Raw genomic sequence first — 16883 nt, 5'->3', positions numbered from 1 at the left:
TTGCCTTTGTGCAACCCATTGTACCATAGATCCAGCGATAATATCATGGTGAATAAACATATTAAAATATTTTACTGGTTTTACCAGAATGTAACTGAACTGCTGGTAGTATTTGCCCGTCCTTTGTAAGTAATTTGTCAGGAAGTAGAGATTTATAAAGTGGCAGGAAATGCAACTGATTTATCTACATGCTGATCTCAGTAACAACTTTGTGAGTAAACAATATGTGTGTCTAGATATGTATCTTTTGCCCTGTGCTGCTCCTTGATTTAAAAACCAATTTAGGGGTGGTGAGGAGGCTAGAGTAGTATGTCAACAACAATATTACCTTGCATTAATATAATGAACAAGCATAGCTGGCAGAACAGCAAAATGCTGATTGTTGGTGATGTTGAGATCACTGGAATGGTTGTGTCGTACCTTTAGCAAAATACAGGGATCTGCTTGAATCAGTTTGGAATTAGATAATCTCAAAAGCAGTCCACTGTGCAGTGAATTCTTTGTTAATAACACAACTTTGTGCTCAACTGGAGCTGATGACTTGATGCCATTCTATGTTCAATCAGCCAAGAACTAGATATGGCCGCGGCATAAAGTGAGAATAATACAGAATAATATATATAAAAAGACTGACACATCCAATGTTCGCCAATTGTGTTTACTTGTTCTTTTGACAAAATACCAACAAACATAGTACTTAATATACATTATGTTTTTTCAACAGGCCAATTTATTGATCACAAAAATTGTGGGTTGTTTTTTCAAATTATGTCATTTTTTCCAATGATGGCAAATGATGCAACATTTTAGCCCCACCGTAGGGAGGGTATCCTGAGTCCATATACCAAGACTGGTGTCATCAAAGAGTTTCTGAGGTATAATCTTTCTGTCAGCATCATGAATGGTAGATACATAAAAAAAACAATGGATGTATTTACAGATAAATGACCTTACTTGTTGTGTAATATTTCATACTTGATATATTTACCTTAAATACCCGCTGTATCATTTTTCATACATTCATACATACAAGATTGTACTATAAAATACAGTATGAAATATAAAGTAGTTTCAAGTCTGTTCAATACAGTACATTTTTATGTTGAATAATATAAGTTACTTTTTCTAACTTTGTCAGATTGCATAAAACAGGTTTTCCAGAAAGGTATAGACATTGCAGCACATACTGTATGATACAACAGGTGTTCTAGGGTTAAATAAAACAAATGTGCCATACTTTGGGTAAACACAACAGGGTGCATTGACATTAATATTGGTCAAACCGATATGAGAAGGCACTAATGACTAATGACTAATGACACTAATATGGACTCGTAATAGGCCAAAATTGGTCGCTGTATTGGCAAAACTGATACAACATATAACCTGTAGTCCAATGAATAAAAAAAACCTCCACTAAGATATTATGGTTAAGCCATATTTTATCGTTCTGTGAAGACACAGTAATTTTAAGGTAATGTCCAGTTACTCACCTTTCCCACATTTTGTCCCCACATATTTCAGAGCATACCAATCTTTTGAATAAATAAAGGTTATTTACTGAAAGACTACTAGTAAAGAGAGATCCCTAGGTTTCCGAACATTTAAGGAACTACACTTTGTGATTTTGTTGGCCGTACACTAAAAGTGAGTAAAGCAGTAACTCTAAATTACATGGGTATATATGATCATAAATAAAAAATAACCGTATGCAGCAATCATCAAGCTCAAAGCACAATGTGCAAACTGCCCCTATAGGGAAAGATGGAAAGACTTTGGAAAGTCCAAATTACTTTGAAAAATAGTTCAAACCATGTCAGAGGAACAGAGAAAAAAACATGGTGTAACTTGTTCCTATGAATGATTTTTTATATACCATTATTAATGAGCCTACAAAATGTGCCATTCACACAACCATGCATTAGCCACTGAATTTTGATTGGTCGTAAGTAATCATTTTGTCCAGCATACTAAATGTCAAAATTTTTGCTAAACTGGTTTTCTCAAAAGTGGTAGATTTTGAAATGTGTCAGATGCAGTACCTCCTATGGATTCAATTCCCCAAAATGTGTGAGCAGTGCAGAATGTTAAAATATAGTGAACTTTGAACCTTTACATCACAAGATGTTGGCTAGTGAAGCACTAGATTTTTGCATTGAACATTATTCACTAGGTGATGCTGCTCCATAAATTTGTTGTAATGAGCTAGGGTTATACAACTCTTAGAGGCCAACTAAATACAAATATTGTAGTTTTTAACTAAGCTGTTATTGAGTTTTTGCCTAAAAAGTGCTTTGACCCTACCCCACTTCAGGGGGCACCACTACTAAGGGATACACCCAACTAGGGACATAAACCTTATATTCCATATCAGCCATGTGGGGCTACAACCATGACAAGTTTCATCTGGATTGGTAAAGTTTGAGTATATGATATTGTTGATAAAAAATCACAGGAAAAGAAAACGGAAGACAAGAAGAACTTTGACAAATACTATATAATCGGCCTGCAGAGCAGTGACTGTCATAATTACAAAATACTAATTTTATAATTAGTAGTAAAATTCTAATAAAAGTCAACCAGAGTGCCTACAGTACAACAGGTGGGCATGGGCATGGGCATATGACAGAGGTGGAGACCAAACAGCCTTGAGTTTTCAGGTCAACACTGCATTAATGTATGGACACAACATTCACAATAATTCTCAGGTGAAGTAAAAGATACAAAGCTAAAGGTTAAATAGGTAGCCTATGGATAAACAAATTGTAGATTTTTTTTTTCAGTGGATAAAAATTGGGTATTTTACATAAGCAGCCGCAACAGAATGAATTCCACACCTCCTTGTGTGTAAATGAAAAAAATTTCAAATGTGAATGTGGCCCCAAAATACACCTATTTTAAAGTATCACACATGAAAAGCAAAGGGTTTCAATAATGGCTTTATACGAGGAACATAACACAAAGCGACTGCTATTATGTAAAGGACAATGTATAGTCTATCGTCAGTATACCAAAAATGAGTCCCGACGCGACAAACAGGATGCACTGCTTGTTATACGGTTATTGCCAAATTGTTCTTCACACAAATAGAACTTTAGAGATTCAGGTGTTAGATTGCAACTTGCTTGCTAACTTTAAGTTACAATTAATTTCCATCATGTCAAGTAGACGGACTACTTGCCGAATGATATGAAAGATGTGAATTTGAAGCACAAACCTGTTGCCAATGGCAGCGGCCATTCATTTTTTGCAGCGGTCAATACAAAGAAATATCAGACCTCTGAACGTTGTGGTGTCCCATTCAAATTAATGTAAAAAAATAAAAAATAGCATTCTGAGGAGCCGTGTAATAGACTTTCATATGTTCATATATTCATATTCACCAGCTCAGAGAGTCTTAACATCTGAGTACAGTATCATGTCCTCTGCACACTGCACCAAGATCTCTGTTTCAGATGCAGCAGTGTCTCTAGTGACCTCCATCTATAAAAAGACAACAGATCAGACCATATAATTGTGAATTCTTATGATTAATAAATTCATAAGGTGACTAGATGTACCACATAGTGGTGCATAATATAATTGCCGTAGAGTGAGAGAATGAGCAAGAAATAAGTAATAATGAAGATATTTTCCAAAAAGTGTGTTGCTTGAATGATGTTGAATGATGTATGTTTCCGGCAATAGACCAAAAACAAATGTAGAGTATTCGTTTACACATTCATGAATTACTTTCATAATGAAGTGTGTATACTTGCCATACAAATATTTTAATTTCTGTCTTAATGGTTTTCAAGCTATTGCCCAAAAAGTGCTTTGAGCCTACCCCTACTTCAGGGGGCGCTACCACAAGCGGACACACCCACCTAGGGACATAAACCTTATATTCCATATCAGCCATGTGAGGCTGCAATCATGCCAAGTTTCATGTGGATTGGTGAAGTCTAAGTATATGAAATTGTTCGCCAAAAATTGGTTGTAAAAAAAAAGAGGAAGAAGAAAACACAAACACTATCATGACCGCCTGCTTGTGTTCAGCGGCAGTCATGATAATAGTAGAGGCAAGAAAATGAAAAAATAATCTTGTATAACGAGATGTAAGTAAATATTGCATTGCATATGCATGTGAAAGTATTTGAAATATACAGAAATCTAACTGCTTCTTTGTAGCTATACACTTACTTGCACATGGGGTGTTGATGCATTTCCTTGAATGTTGATATCAGCATAGTTTATCTCCTCAACGCTGTGCTCAGCTAAATGAAGAAATGGGAACATGAACAAATATACATGTAGGTTATTTGAAATTTTAATAAAACTATATTTATTTTGTGTATTTTTTAAGTTAAGATACACAAGATTTTCTCACTTGCCTTCAAATTTGATTACTGTTAGTCTCTTGTATGTGCAATATAGTACCACCATGAGGAAACCCACCAGTACAATCACGCATAGCACTCCAAATATTTGAAGGGATGTAGTAGAATCTGCAGCAATTTCTTAAAACATCAAGAAAAAAACCCACTTCAATTGCTGTAAAGAGCAGCTTCAGGAAAAAATATGTTACGTTAAAGCTGCTTACCATGAAAACTGCTATCAGTTTACATTTATTTTCTGTTAACTGTACTGTACTATACTGTTTTCTTGAAATCTTGACTTAATTATGCCAGTATCTCGAGATAATGAAAATAGTTTTTCCTGTTACAAAAACATAATTAACTTCATATCTTGGGGGAAAAAATACACAACAAAGAAGACAGCTAGCAAACTCTACTGGCGTGGCAGTTAAAATAAGCTTGATGTTGTGGTGGACTGTATTGCTGATGAACTTGGTAACTAGGCCTTGGGAGAATGGATTGAAATTAAAATGTAAATTGATGGCATCTTAGCGCTACCTTGGTTTATAATAGGCTATGTCCTTATTCATTTATGTCGCATATGCCCTAAATCTGTCTAGGCCAAATAATAGTGAAATGACAAATATTTTACAGAGAAGTGATGATACACTCCACAAATCACATGTCAAGAAGAAACATGTTTGAATGCTATAATATGAATAACTGCTTGACATACCTTGGAAACAGACCTCAGAAATGTTAAGTTGGATTGAACTATTGCTGACTGGATAAGAGGCTGAGCAATAGTTGGTGCCATTATCTTGATGTTCTGTCACCAGAGAAACGGAGGGGTCTGTATTGGTATCTGGACTGCTGGTCTGGTTAAGCATTGTCAATTCCTCTGTACCAGGACAGAATCACCTCTCTCCCATTCTCCACAGAACACACCACTACACACTGAGCCAAGTTTTGAGAATTTCCCCTTCTGATGGTGGGAGGGCTTACTTGAGCTAATAGAGACACAAGAAATGTAATTGGTGAAATTATACAGTTACTTAGCAATAAACAGTCACATTTATAACATAGCCAGCGGTGGTTGGACCAGAGGTGATATACTCACTATACACAGTACAGTTGAAATTCCAAGTGGACATGATTCCATTTTTAAGGATTTATCGTATACTGTATGTACACATCTATTTTCAGAAATGACGGACTTCAAAGTGAGTGCTCAGGTCTGTCCGTCCAGCTGCACCATGCCTTTGAATCTCCTTTATAAATGCCTCCCTCAGTGGCTGGGCTCTCCACTATCATTATGATCCCCAAAAGCCATGTGATCCTATCACTGTCCTGCTGTTCAGGGACTTGAGACACATTTGGCAAAGATAAACGTCTTTGCTATATCTTTGTTTGTCTTTATTATTATCTTTAGGGAAGGATGTGAAAAGTCACTACGCTGGTCAGACTGTTAGTCTGTCAGTCTGTTAACTACTGTTCCTGATTATGGCCAATATACAATGTGCAGCCTTAGTGAAAAACATAAAAACCTTAAATACCATAGAGGGTAAGTAATGCCCTGTATCAGGAAAGTTTTATAATGAATGTACACATCATCGAGTTTAGACAATCTGTGTGAGTGTCTGAGCCATAGAACGTTTAAATAACTGTTTTGAAGTGAAGATAGGAATAGATGCACCAGTGCTGTTTGTCAGTCTCACACTAAATTCATCATGTCATCAGATACAATTCTGATGTGTTGGAAAACACATATTTGATATTCCGTCTCATTCACAAAATACCTCTCTCTGGCCTTCTTTCTTTGTGTCAGTAACGGCGAGTTACTTTCTTGCCTATCCCTATAGATAGAACTGATGCTCAGGTTCGCCAGAAGCCAAAATGAGTGGCTTTTCGGTGCTTAGCGTATAACCACAGTAAAAGTAAACCACAAGCGAAGATAGACTTGAAAAAAACACTCCAACTCTGTCTTTCTCTCTCTCTCTGTCTGTCTCTTTTCCTCTCTCTCTCTCTCTCTCACACACACACAAACATACACACACAAACATACACACACATTCTTAAATCTACATACCACATTTCTGATATCATTTGATATGTGCAAGTTGTAGCTCATTTGGTACATTTTAACGTAACTTTATTATATATTCAACTCTTCATTACTTGCCAACCTGCTGATACCCATGTGCTACACCAATAAAGCTTACTTGAAAATTAATTTCACTGTCACGCAGAGATAGAGTCAGGAAATAGACATGTCAAGAAACATTTTATGAGTGTATTACATATTTCCACATTACATAAGGCCAACTGCTTATTATTTTGACTTCTGAATTCTAGACATACTTCAACAACCTTTTGCCATATTTATCACCACATTTTAAACCTACAATGCCTACCAGCAAAAAGGTAATACCACAAATTTCACTTCAGTATTACTTTATAATCTTGCTTGTCAGTGTTGGTCTGTATAATAGCTCCCTCGTGTGGTTGCAAGAATACCTCTTAAGCCTGAGGGAGGGTTTTTGAACAAATAAGAAGAATGGGTATAGGCAGAAACAAATCCAGGAATACTTCCTATTGCTCTGAACCAACCTGAACACAATCTGTACACAAACAGAAGTGTTGTGTGCAGATAATCTAACTACAGATGAGCACTCTACAAAGGCAAAAGCCTCGATCCTGTCAAAGGCATTATCAGCTTGGCATAACCCCTACATCAAGCAAACTCTTTTCATCTGGCATAATCCCTGCATTAGGCATCTCTTTTCATCTGTCCTTGATCATTCTTATGACTTTCCTTAGACAAATGTATGGCCAAACACATTACCTGTAAGTCGGTATAGTATAACTCATGTTTATTTCTGTCACTGTAAGACATAAAACACACTGTGCATACAACACATTCAATGTTCTCTTCTCTCATTTACACACTAGTATACACACTACATATACTACACATACGTTTGAAGTTAATGTCTCAAAACCCTGTGTCCTTAGTCCATTGCCCAAATCAGGAAACAAAAGTATGGGACAATGTGAGAAACAAAAGCTGCTTTTAGCATAACATTAGGCCTTATGAGACTAATCTTACACATACAAGTTACCTGTGGGAGCCTTTGGTTTAAGGGACATGGGAAACTATAGACACTGTCACATGATTTTACTGAGTAACCTTCCCAGATCATTTATACAAATAAGGTTCTAACTTCACCATGGCATGTCGAAACTTTGTCGAAACTTCACCATGGCATGTCGAAACTTTCAGAATCTTAGCCCACTTCTCTCAAAAGTTCCACCCACAGCAGCTGACACGGGGGCGAGTGTCATGCACCTTAGTCAGTTCAAACACATTGCATTATCAAGTATTATCACATGGGTATTGTTCACATAAAAAAATTCCAGCATGGTTTTCAAATTGAAGTCAGTACATCATGTATCATGACAGACTTTCAGTTCTCTTTTCAAGTTCAGTTCCTATTCCAGTTCAACCTCAATAAACTGCCATGACACTCAGACAGTCTGAAACTCTGTGTTACGTAATAGTTCATTTACAGAGTGCCAGACCGCCAGTCAGGGCCGGAGTGGGGCCACTTTTTAGCCCGGGAATTTCAGGCCCATGACCGGCCCACTTTTTCCATGGTAGCGGAAATTGGATAAATGAAGCAACAGTTCAGCTCTTATTATTCTGAGTTTTTTTTTTTATTAATACCATGGTTCAACAAATAATGTAAAGGTTAAATAATAATCCACTTAAACTGAGAAGTCAACAAAAAATATTCCGCTATTCCACAAGGATAGGTTGATAATTAACAAAAGTAGCAATAAATAAATAAAACATTTGAAACCTATCCCACTCTTCAACAACAAGGATATTGATCTAATGTTTACAGTTCAACTCACAGTACAGTAAACAGTTACATTGGGAATAGCACCAACAGCATCTACAGCATCAGTAACCGCCTAAGCATTGCACTGGTTTCAGCCACTTTATCTATAACTGTGTCACTGCTTCTAGACATGAGGATTTCCTTTTCTGTGCACATTAACATGAAATCCTCCAAGTTCTCCTGACTCAAGGAGCTTCGAAGCCTATTCTTCACAAATGTTAGGGTTTGGAAAGCTTCTCTCACATGCAACCTGTGTGATGGACAAGGTCAACCCAAACTTATATGCTTACCTAATGACATGATAAGCATCTGTGAGGAGGTTGTACAGTGAGAGTATTAAATGGGCACAAATGGCACAGTTTTTGCAGGAGGAACAGGTCCTGCTTTCAAGCTCCATCTCTGGTTCTTCCATATAGTCCGCCACTATCCTCCTGACCTTCCTGTGCCATCTCACTAGCCTACATGCCCTGACAGTACAACCTTCAAGAGAGGACTTTTTTCAGTCTCTCCCACTGGTATGCCAGGCTAGACAGCTCAGTTTGTAATGTGCTAACAGTAGCTCTGTAATCAAACGTAAGCAGACATTTGCTGATTTCCTGGAGTGCTGAGTTAGGGAGCCCATCTTTATTTCAGGAATGTTTTTAGGGTCAAGACAAGCTAAATCTGAGGCAAGTTTTGCATTTGCTGAAAACCTCCTATCCATGCTACCTGCCACAGTGTCCAGAATAACATTATGGACATTCACTTCAAAAGCAACATCAGATGAGACATCTGGTTCATCATCTAAAATCTCCCCTGGCATTCTTTTCTTTCATCAAGCACGGTCATATAGGCTACTGCTCTTTCTTACATTAAATAACTTTAATTCATATTGTTTATTTGGTTAACCTCTGTCCCTGTAGTCATGGCCTCCTCATTGCACATTTCGTGCTCATCATTTTCAGCAGGAATCATTTTACCATATATTGGGTGATATAAAAAGGCTAATATTTCAATAAAATGTAATATTTTGCTTGCGAATAGGTTTACAACGCTACAACGACATTAACCAACGCTACAATGCTAGCCGAATATTTACGTTGCTTATCATTAGGCCTATGTCTCTTTACCAGTTGCCACTTGTGTTTTTACCACTTGAAAATAAATCGGTAAACTTGGCACATTTGGCAGCATCCTCCTCCAATGCCTTTCTTTATTTCAAACTGGCTTTTTCAGCCCCTTCTGGCCTTTTCCTCTCATCCATCCTCCCTGCCTCGTATCGTTGCGTTTGGGCCGGCCCAGCAGCAGTGTAATGAGAAAACTTTTTGGAAAAGACGGGCTGTGGACCCAACCAACTCTATTTGGGAGGAGGGAACTTCCTCTTATGGTATAACCCATGCAGAGGCTGCGGTGTCAGAATGTGAAACGTGTTTAGCCTAGGCTACTTAAGAGAAGATGAACGAACGTGACAAATGTCAAAAAATTTAATTCTCGACCGGCCCAGAAGTGAAGCGGCCCATCGGGAAAGCTCCCGATTCTCCCGATTACCCACCCCGGGCCTGCCGCCAGTTAACTTGACTCTATGTGCTCATCTGTCTCTTGAAGACGAGATGAATGGAGAAAGTATGGTTGCAACAAATTGTCAACACCATCCACGTGATGGAAACTATCATCTGAATGCAGCATTAAAATGGGAAGTTAAACAATCACAAACAAAGACCGACTGGACTGATTGGCACGAGTTACATAAAATTGTAAATTGTCGTTGATAGTAAATTAGTAAATTGTGACAGAAGTTGATTGAACAGAGCAAAGTAGCTGAATTTAATGTCAGGCCTGCTGTGAAGGGGATTTTTGTCATGTATACAACACTAGCATTGTGTTATCTAGGGTGACCAGACGTCCTCTTTTACCCTGACATGTCCTCTTTTCTTGACCTAAAAAATGCGTCCGGCAGGGATTCCAAAATTGTCCGTGATTTTGCCTCGTCGGATATTTTGTTTCTCTGGGTCTTTCACAAATTAAATTTTACGCCCTTACACGTTTTGGAAAGGGTATCTCCCTTACGTTCCACCTTCTTAGGCATGCTCTGACTGTAGAGAGAACTGCCATTGGTTGACCGCCCTCTCAGTGTTGCCAGATGCACGATAATTATCCTCCAAAGACGATAATTTTGAACATTTGGTACGATACTTCGCCATTTCCAATCTGGCAACACTGAGCACCTTGCCGCTTCAACTATTAACTAGTATCTTTTCCACACGCAGATGTCATGTGCTGTTTACAATGAAATAAGTGAATGGTTGCATTGTTTACAATAGCACATGACATCTAATGTGCTGTTGTAAACAATGCCACTAGTGAATGGTTGCATTGTTTACAACAGCACATGACATCTGCATGTGGAAAAGATGGCAAAACCTTGTCGCGGAGGAAGGGGACAGGGTCATCTGTATGTGAAAAAAGATGGCAAAACATCGTTACGGGGGATGGGGCATCTGTATGCTTTACACTACCACGCCCCCTCCCCCGCGACCCTTTCTCCAAGGACGTGCTGCGTGCACAGGAATTTTGAAGGGCAGTTGCTCTGCCCTGAAAAGAAGGGGCAAGACGTAAATGTTTGACACCGCCGCTGCTATATAATTTTAAACTCTCACTAACCTCCGCTGCCAAGCCCCCGTCCCCTGGACGCATATTTTGCCTATATCATTTTAAACTCTCACTAACCGCCACTGCCACGCCCTCGTCCCCTGGACGCATATTTTGCCTATATCATTTTAAACTCTCACTAACCGCCACCACCACGCCCCTAGACGCTTATTCCGTGATTATTTGATAGACATACATGAAGTTCTGCTGCCGTAATACTATCATTTATATGTATTTCCTTCGGAGGGGCAACTTCAGTCGAGGAGGGCAAACGGGCAGTTGCCCGATCAACCTTGGCCCCCTCCTGTGCACGACCCTGCCTTTCTCAAACTCAAATATGGGCCGCCTATGTTATCGTCATGAGTTGCATACTGCTACTGATACCAGTGCCATTAAGTAAAAACGGGACATAACCACTCTTTCCAAGTTGTTCTCACATGTAGTTCTTGGTGAACCAGTGACAAACCTGTAAGGCTCCCAGCAGCTGCCAGGCTCTGTTTTTTTTCTCCAGCCTTCGCCTTCTGAACCGGCCGTATTCAGTATATCCACGTAGCCTACTACAACCCTTAGGGAAATTGTGGGGTGAATTACCTGAATTAGACCCTCTATTCACTAACAGGCTGGTCACCTGCTTTCCTCATGCTAGGATACTGACTTCAACTACTCCTTATCACCTACAAACCCAAAAGCCTCCTCAGACACCTGTATATGACAGAGTTCACTGGCGGAAGATGAAGAAGTGTTATGACCAGTCATGCAGCACCAAGGTCCGAGACATCACAGCCTCTGACCGGTTGAGAATTCGGTGACCTCAACAAATTCACAATTTGTTTCCTTCTGGTCTGCACCGGTTAAAGAGGAGTTATTTTGCACATGTTCAATGTTCATAATTTTATTGTAATAATATTATAGGGGTCTACTAGAATAGATTTCCATGCTTCAGTGTTCCAAAAACACATTATTAGTCTCATACTTGCAGGAAAAAGGATGTTTGTCTTGTGGTTGATACAGCAATCAGTCTTTAATTGAGTAAAGTGTAGTAACTTAGGATGTGGAACGTATTCCGGATTCAGCTATGCAGATTTGAACCACAAGCATCTCCAACTCTAGCCTCTAGATAACTCTATATACTGTCTAAGACACATTCTAGGCTTTTACTGTAAATAAGCTAGGCTTCTAATGGAAACAGGTCTGGCAACTTTTTATTGTTCGGTATGATAATCAGGTTTCTCTGACCCGCTGCTTGATGATTCTCAATGGCCTAAGCCCATTTCCATACTATAATTGGATGCTGTCACTCAAACCTGAGTTGCTTTCCGACCCCAAGTGTCTGAGCAGAATGTGGGTTGCAATTAGGGATGCAGAACCTAGATTTGACCTCACAGTATGGAGATATGGCTTTTGATGATCTATTAAAAAAAGTTGTCAAGTTCATACTAGATGTGGTTATCATTCCTCATACCTAGTTTGTTGTCTGAATAGGAGGAAGAGAAACAAAAACAAGAAGAGTCATAACGCCACCGCGTTCTGGCTCATCTGTAGTGGTTTCACCACCCAAGCCGCCAGTTGGGAGGGCGTTGCAGTAGTCAAGGCGGGAACTCACCAAGGTTTGCACCAGCAGCTGGGTGGCATACTGGGTTAGGTACGGCCTTATTTTGCGGATGTTGAATAGCGCAAAGCGGCACGACCTGGAGACAGAGGCGATATGGTCAGTGAAAGTCAGTTGGTCATCAATAATGACCCAGAGGTTTCTTGCTGTTTTGGAAGGAACAAGAGATAAGGAGTCAGTATTGATAATGATGTTGTGGTGGATGACCTGTTACGCTGGAAAGACCATCAGTTCTGTTTTAGCCAGAATCAGCTGAAGGTAGTGATTTTTCATCCATATATCAGCGAGACAGTCCGAGATCCGCGCCGAGACAGTGGTGTCCTCGGGAAGGAAATACAGATACAGTTGAGAGTATCATCGGCATAGCAGTGATAGGAAAAACCATGCGAGCAGATGATAGAGCCCAGGTGTAAATGGCAAAGAGAAGTGGTCCCATCACCGAGCCTTGGGGCTTTTGGAAACCTCATCCTCAGTCAGGGGCTGAGATCCCATTTCATTGTAGGGGGGGACAATACACAGTAAAATTTCAGAGAGTAATTCCTGGGGGAAACCCACAAAAGTATGTGTGAGTATGTGTGACTGTGTCTGTACATATACCTATGTGTGAATGAGTATGTGTGTCTGTGTCTGGGCATATGCCTAGTGTATGTGTGAATGAGTATGTGTATCTGTGCATATGTCTAGTGTATGTGTGAATGAGTATGTGTGTCTGTGCATATGCCTAGTGTATGTGTGAATGAGTTTTTGTGTCCTTTTCTGTGCTTATGCCTAGTGTATGTGTGAATGGGTTTTTGTGTCTGTTTCTGTGCTTATGCCTAGTGTATGTGTGTCTGTAAAAGTGTTTGTTTGTGATTTCGCTGAATTTAACATTTATTTTAAATCTGATCTCGAAAAATGTTTTGTCTGTTTGTGTGGAGGCATCGGTCAACCACTACAGTGAAAGAGATAACATATCCTGTGGGTGTGTAAAAGATGCACCAGGAATGTTTGGCTTCCGTGAAAACACACAGCAAACAAATCCATCAAACTTACACATAGGAATAAGAAAACCTACCTCAACTAATCACATACATTTGTAAAACACAAAATTATCCCACAACCCTCTCAGTTTCCACAGTGATTGATTCTTTCTCCTCTTCTCTCTATCTTTTAACTTATCAGTCTTAACACACCTCCCTCTCCTTAATTTTTGCCTTCATTGTCCTTTGTCTTACTCTCTCTACATACATTGAATTGCAAATGTTCTTTTCTTTATATTGATTTAGATCTTTTTGCTTTTTTTGCTGTTTTGAGGCTTCAGTGTGATTGTAATGTGATTGAATGTGCCTCAGTGAGATAATCTTTAATCACTGTCTTTATTGTTTAAACACTAAGGAAGAAGTGACCATTATTGGCCTGTCTTTTTGTTTGTAGCTTCTGGAGAAGCTGAAGCCGAGTCGTGTATTAGCAGCGTGTGATTCCCTGCCCTAGAACTGGCTGCTTCCTCCAGTGTTCTAAAGACATCAGTAACAGTGTTCCAGAGATTGCAGAAGGATTGAAGAGGAAGGGCCTGCTTTACTCCCAACACTGTCTCCATCATCAGAGACTGACAATCCACCAGTCTGTGACTACAGAGACTGTTACTGTCAAACACCTGCATCAGGACACCCTCAGCACTGTCTTTGGCTATGGACTAGAGATCTCAACAGGAGAACCTCAGTCACAACATGAGCCCCACACCATTTCACAGACCTGCAGACACTCCACAGGCATTGACAGACTTGTATGTGAAGCTATTCAGATACTATGGCACACTAAGGCCCGTTTTACACTGCCTGCGTTGCGTGTGTGTGGCTGCGTTACCTGTTGATTTTCATTTCAGTGCCCTTGCTAACAGGTTAGAACATGCACAATGCTTGCATGAGATGTGCAGTCATATCAGTAAAAATATGTTTTGATAGTCATGTTGACATTATACCACCAACATTACATAAATGGTGTCTTTCACTGCAGTTTGGAGGTTTTTGCTATATCGCACAAACATGACAGAAATATAAAAAAAATTACATTTTGAACAATTGAATGTTATGAAAGGCTACATTTGTATAAGGTTGTATATGAATCCAATGAAGGCTATTATTACATAATGTTGATAAGATTGCTTTCTCTCCCTCTCTCACTTATCATGCATATCGGGGGGGGGGGAGTGTCCGGTGCTGCAGATTTGTGCCACTTTCTCTCAGCTGCTCTGAGAAGATTGGAGAGCTACGTTCCGAGGGTATCACTTAGCCATGAATGAGACTGGGTAGATCGAGCAGGTTTGGTGAAAAGTGCACACAAACTATCCAGACATGTGCTCAGAGTGGAGCAGAGGGATTCTGTGGCATTTTTGACACCTAGTGAGGAGAAAGTGGTTAAAGGTGGAAGAGCAGAAGAAACCAGAGGGGAGAAGTGGGTGGGAGAGAGGTTGCGGAGATTGCGCCGGAACGAGACCATCGGAGGGGGGGCAGAGGGTTGCTCAACGAGCCGAACATCGAAGCGAATGAAGAAGTGGTCCGAGAGGTGCAGAGGGGAAACCATTAGGTTGTCCGTGGTGCAGTTCAGAGTGAGGATGAGGTCAAGCTCTTTCCTGCTTTGTGAGTTTTTTGCCCCAGTCAACATTGTTTACTCATCCAGGTAGTGTTTCCCAGGGTCGCCTTACCCCAACTAACATTGGGGCCCCATCCCCAAGTAATTGTATTCACTCAGCCAACCAAACAACCGAAGCCAGCTCTAATACCCTAAGCCAGTTTTACTAACCCAGATAAAACTGCAGCCAGCCTTACTTCCCCAGCCTTTGTTAGCAGGGATGCCCCAGTCTGCTGTAATACCTCAGCAACCAGTTTCAGTTTCCTTTGTTACCATGATAAGATTACCATTTCGGAAATTATGCTGACACACTTTTGGTGGTCAGAGCAGCTGCTTTACCATCAATCTCATGTTCTCACCCAGGATATACCGTACAATCTTACATACTGTACATCTTTACTCACCTTGCCTGAAATGCTCCTATGTCTTTAACCCATTTTTGTCTAGAATTTTTGTTATATTTTTTTATTACATTTCGAGTCTCCTCAGGGCTGCAGGGAACACTCAGACAACATGGACGACATTGCATCTAGCAGGGAATACAGTGCCACCTGTTTGCAAGTCACTGCCCACCTGAGATGGCAATGGCGGCAGCAGTGCTGGCACACAGCAGCTTTCTGTGTACTCTGTTGGTGTAAAACCATCAACCCAGCTCACCCCTATTCAGAGCCAACCACAAGCCGCTGCAGTACAGCAAGTCGCCATTCTGCTGTAATACCTCAGCAACCAGTTTCAGTTTCCTTTGTTACTAGTTAATTTGTAATTTTGGAAATTATGCTCTCCCACTTTTGGTGGTCACATGTTCTCACCCAGGATATACAGTACAATCTTACATACTGTACATCTTTACTCACCCTGTCTGAAATGCTCCTATGACTTTAACCCATTTTTGTCTAGAATTTTTGTTATGTTGGTAAGGTTGCTGTCTATGAGTACTTGAATGTGACAGTGAGAGGTGTGAGGGACCGAGGCGGCTTCCCCACGTTTTGGGATGTGAGGAACTAGACTCGGTGCAGGAGATGGTGACTTTCTTTTCAAAATATTTTCATTCAACATTTTACAAGGGGAAGTCTATCCAGCAGCTCCGAAACATGTATACAAAATAAATACACATAAATCAAAAACACAAACAGTACTCACAAGAACTAGGCAAACTATGCACATTCTAGGCGCATTCTAGGCACAAAACTAGACACAATACACTAGGCACCACCTGTGTCTAAGCTTTCACTTAACCTCACAGCAGGTAAGTGTTCCTTTTCTTTCTCATGCCTCTCTAATGCTTCTTTCAATTTTTCAACAAAGCAATGTGGCACCCCTTTAAAAAGGCAGCCCATTGGGCAATCACCTCCAATTTGATCCAACCATTGAAGTGGAGGAGACCTCCCCACATTAGTCCCAAACTCCACTTTGGTGCCACAGTGAGAAGGGGGGATTTCTCACAAGAGGATTGACCGCTGGGAACTCCCCAAACCATAACGCAATTTAATATTGTTTGCCTGTGAATAACTAAAATAACCTGCCAAGAGTACCTAGTGATTGCTGCGAAAAGGGCATCTGACAACAAGGGAAGGACCATATGATAGCTTGGAAAGAAAAGAGAAGCTAAAGAAGAACAAACCAAAAGAATATCCCTAGAGTCAGTGAGAACAGGGTCGGAAGGTGACCCACAGGCAGTTCACATGGCTTTGGACTTTGGCATGGCTTCAACATTGACCAAAGAGATGAAGATGGATACGGCCAGTCCGGGCAATAAGGGGAAAGCTATTCAGGTTTGTATAAGTGGATGGAGGAAGG

The sequence above is a fragment of the Sprattus sprattus genome (assembly GCF_963457725.1).
Source record: "Sprattus sprattus genome assembly, chromosome: 4".
In the NCBI taxonomy this organism is placed as follows: domain Eukaryota; kingdom Metazoa; phylum Chordata; class Actinopteri; order Clupeiformes; family Clupeidae; genus Sprattus; species Sprattus sprattus.
The sequence above is the reverse complement of the archived record's forward strand: the minus strand, read 5'-3'. Positions refer to the sequence as shown.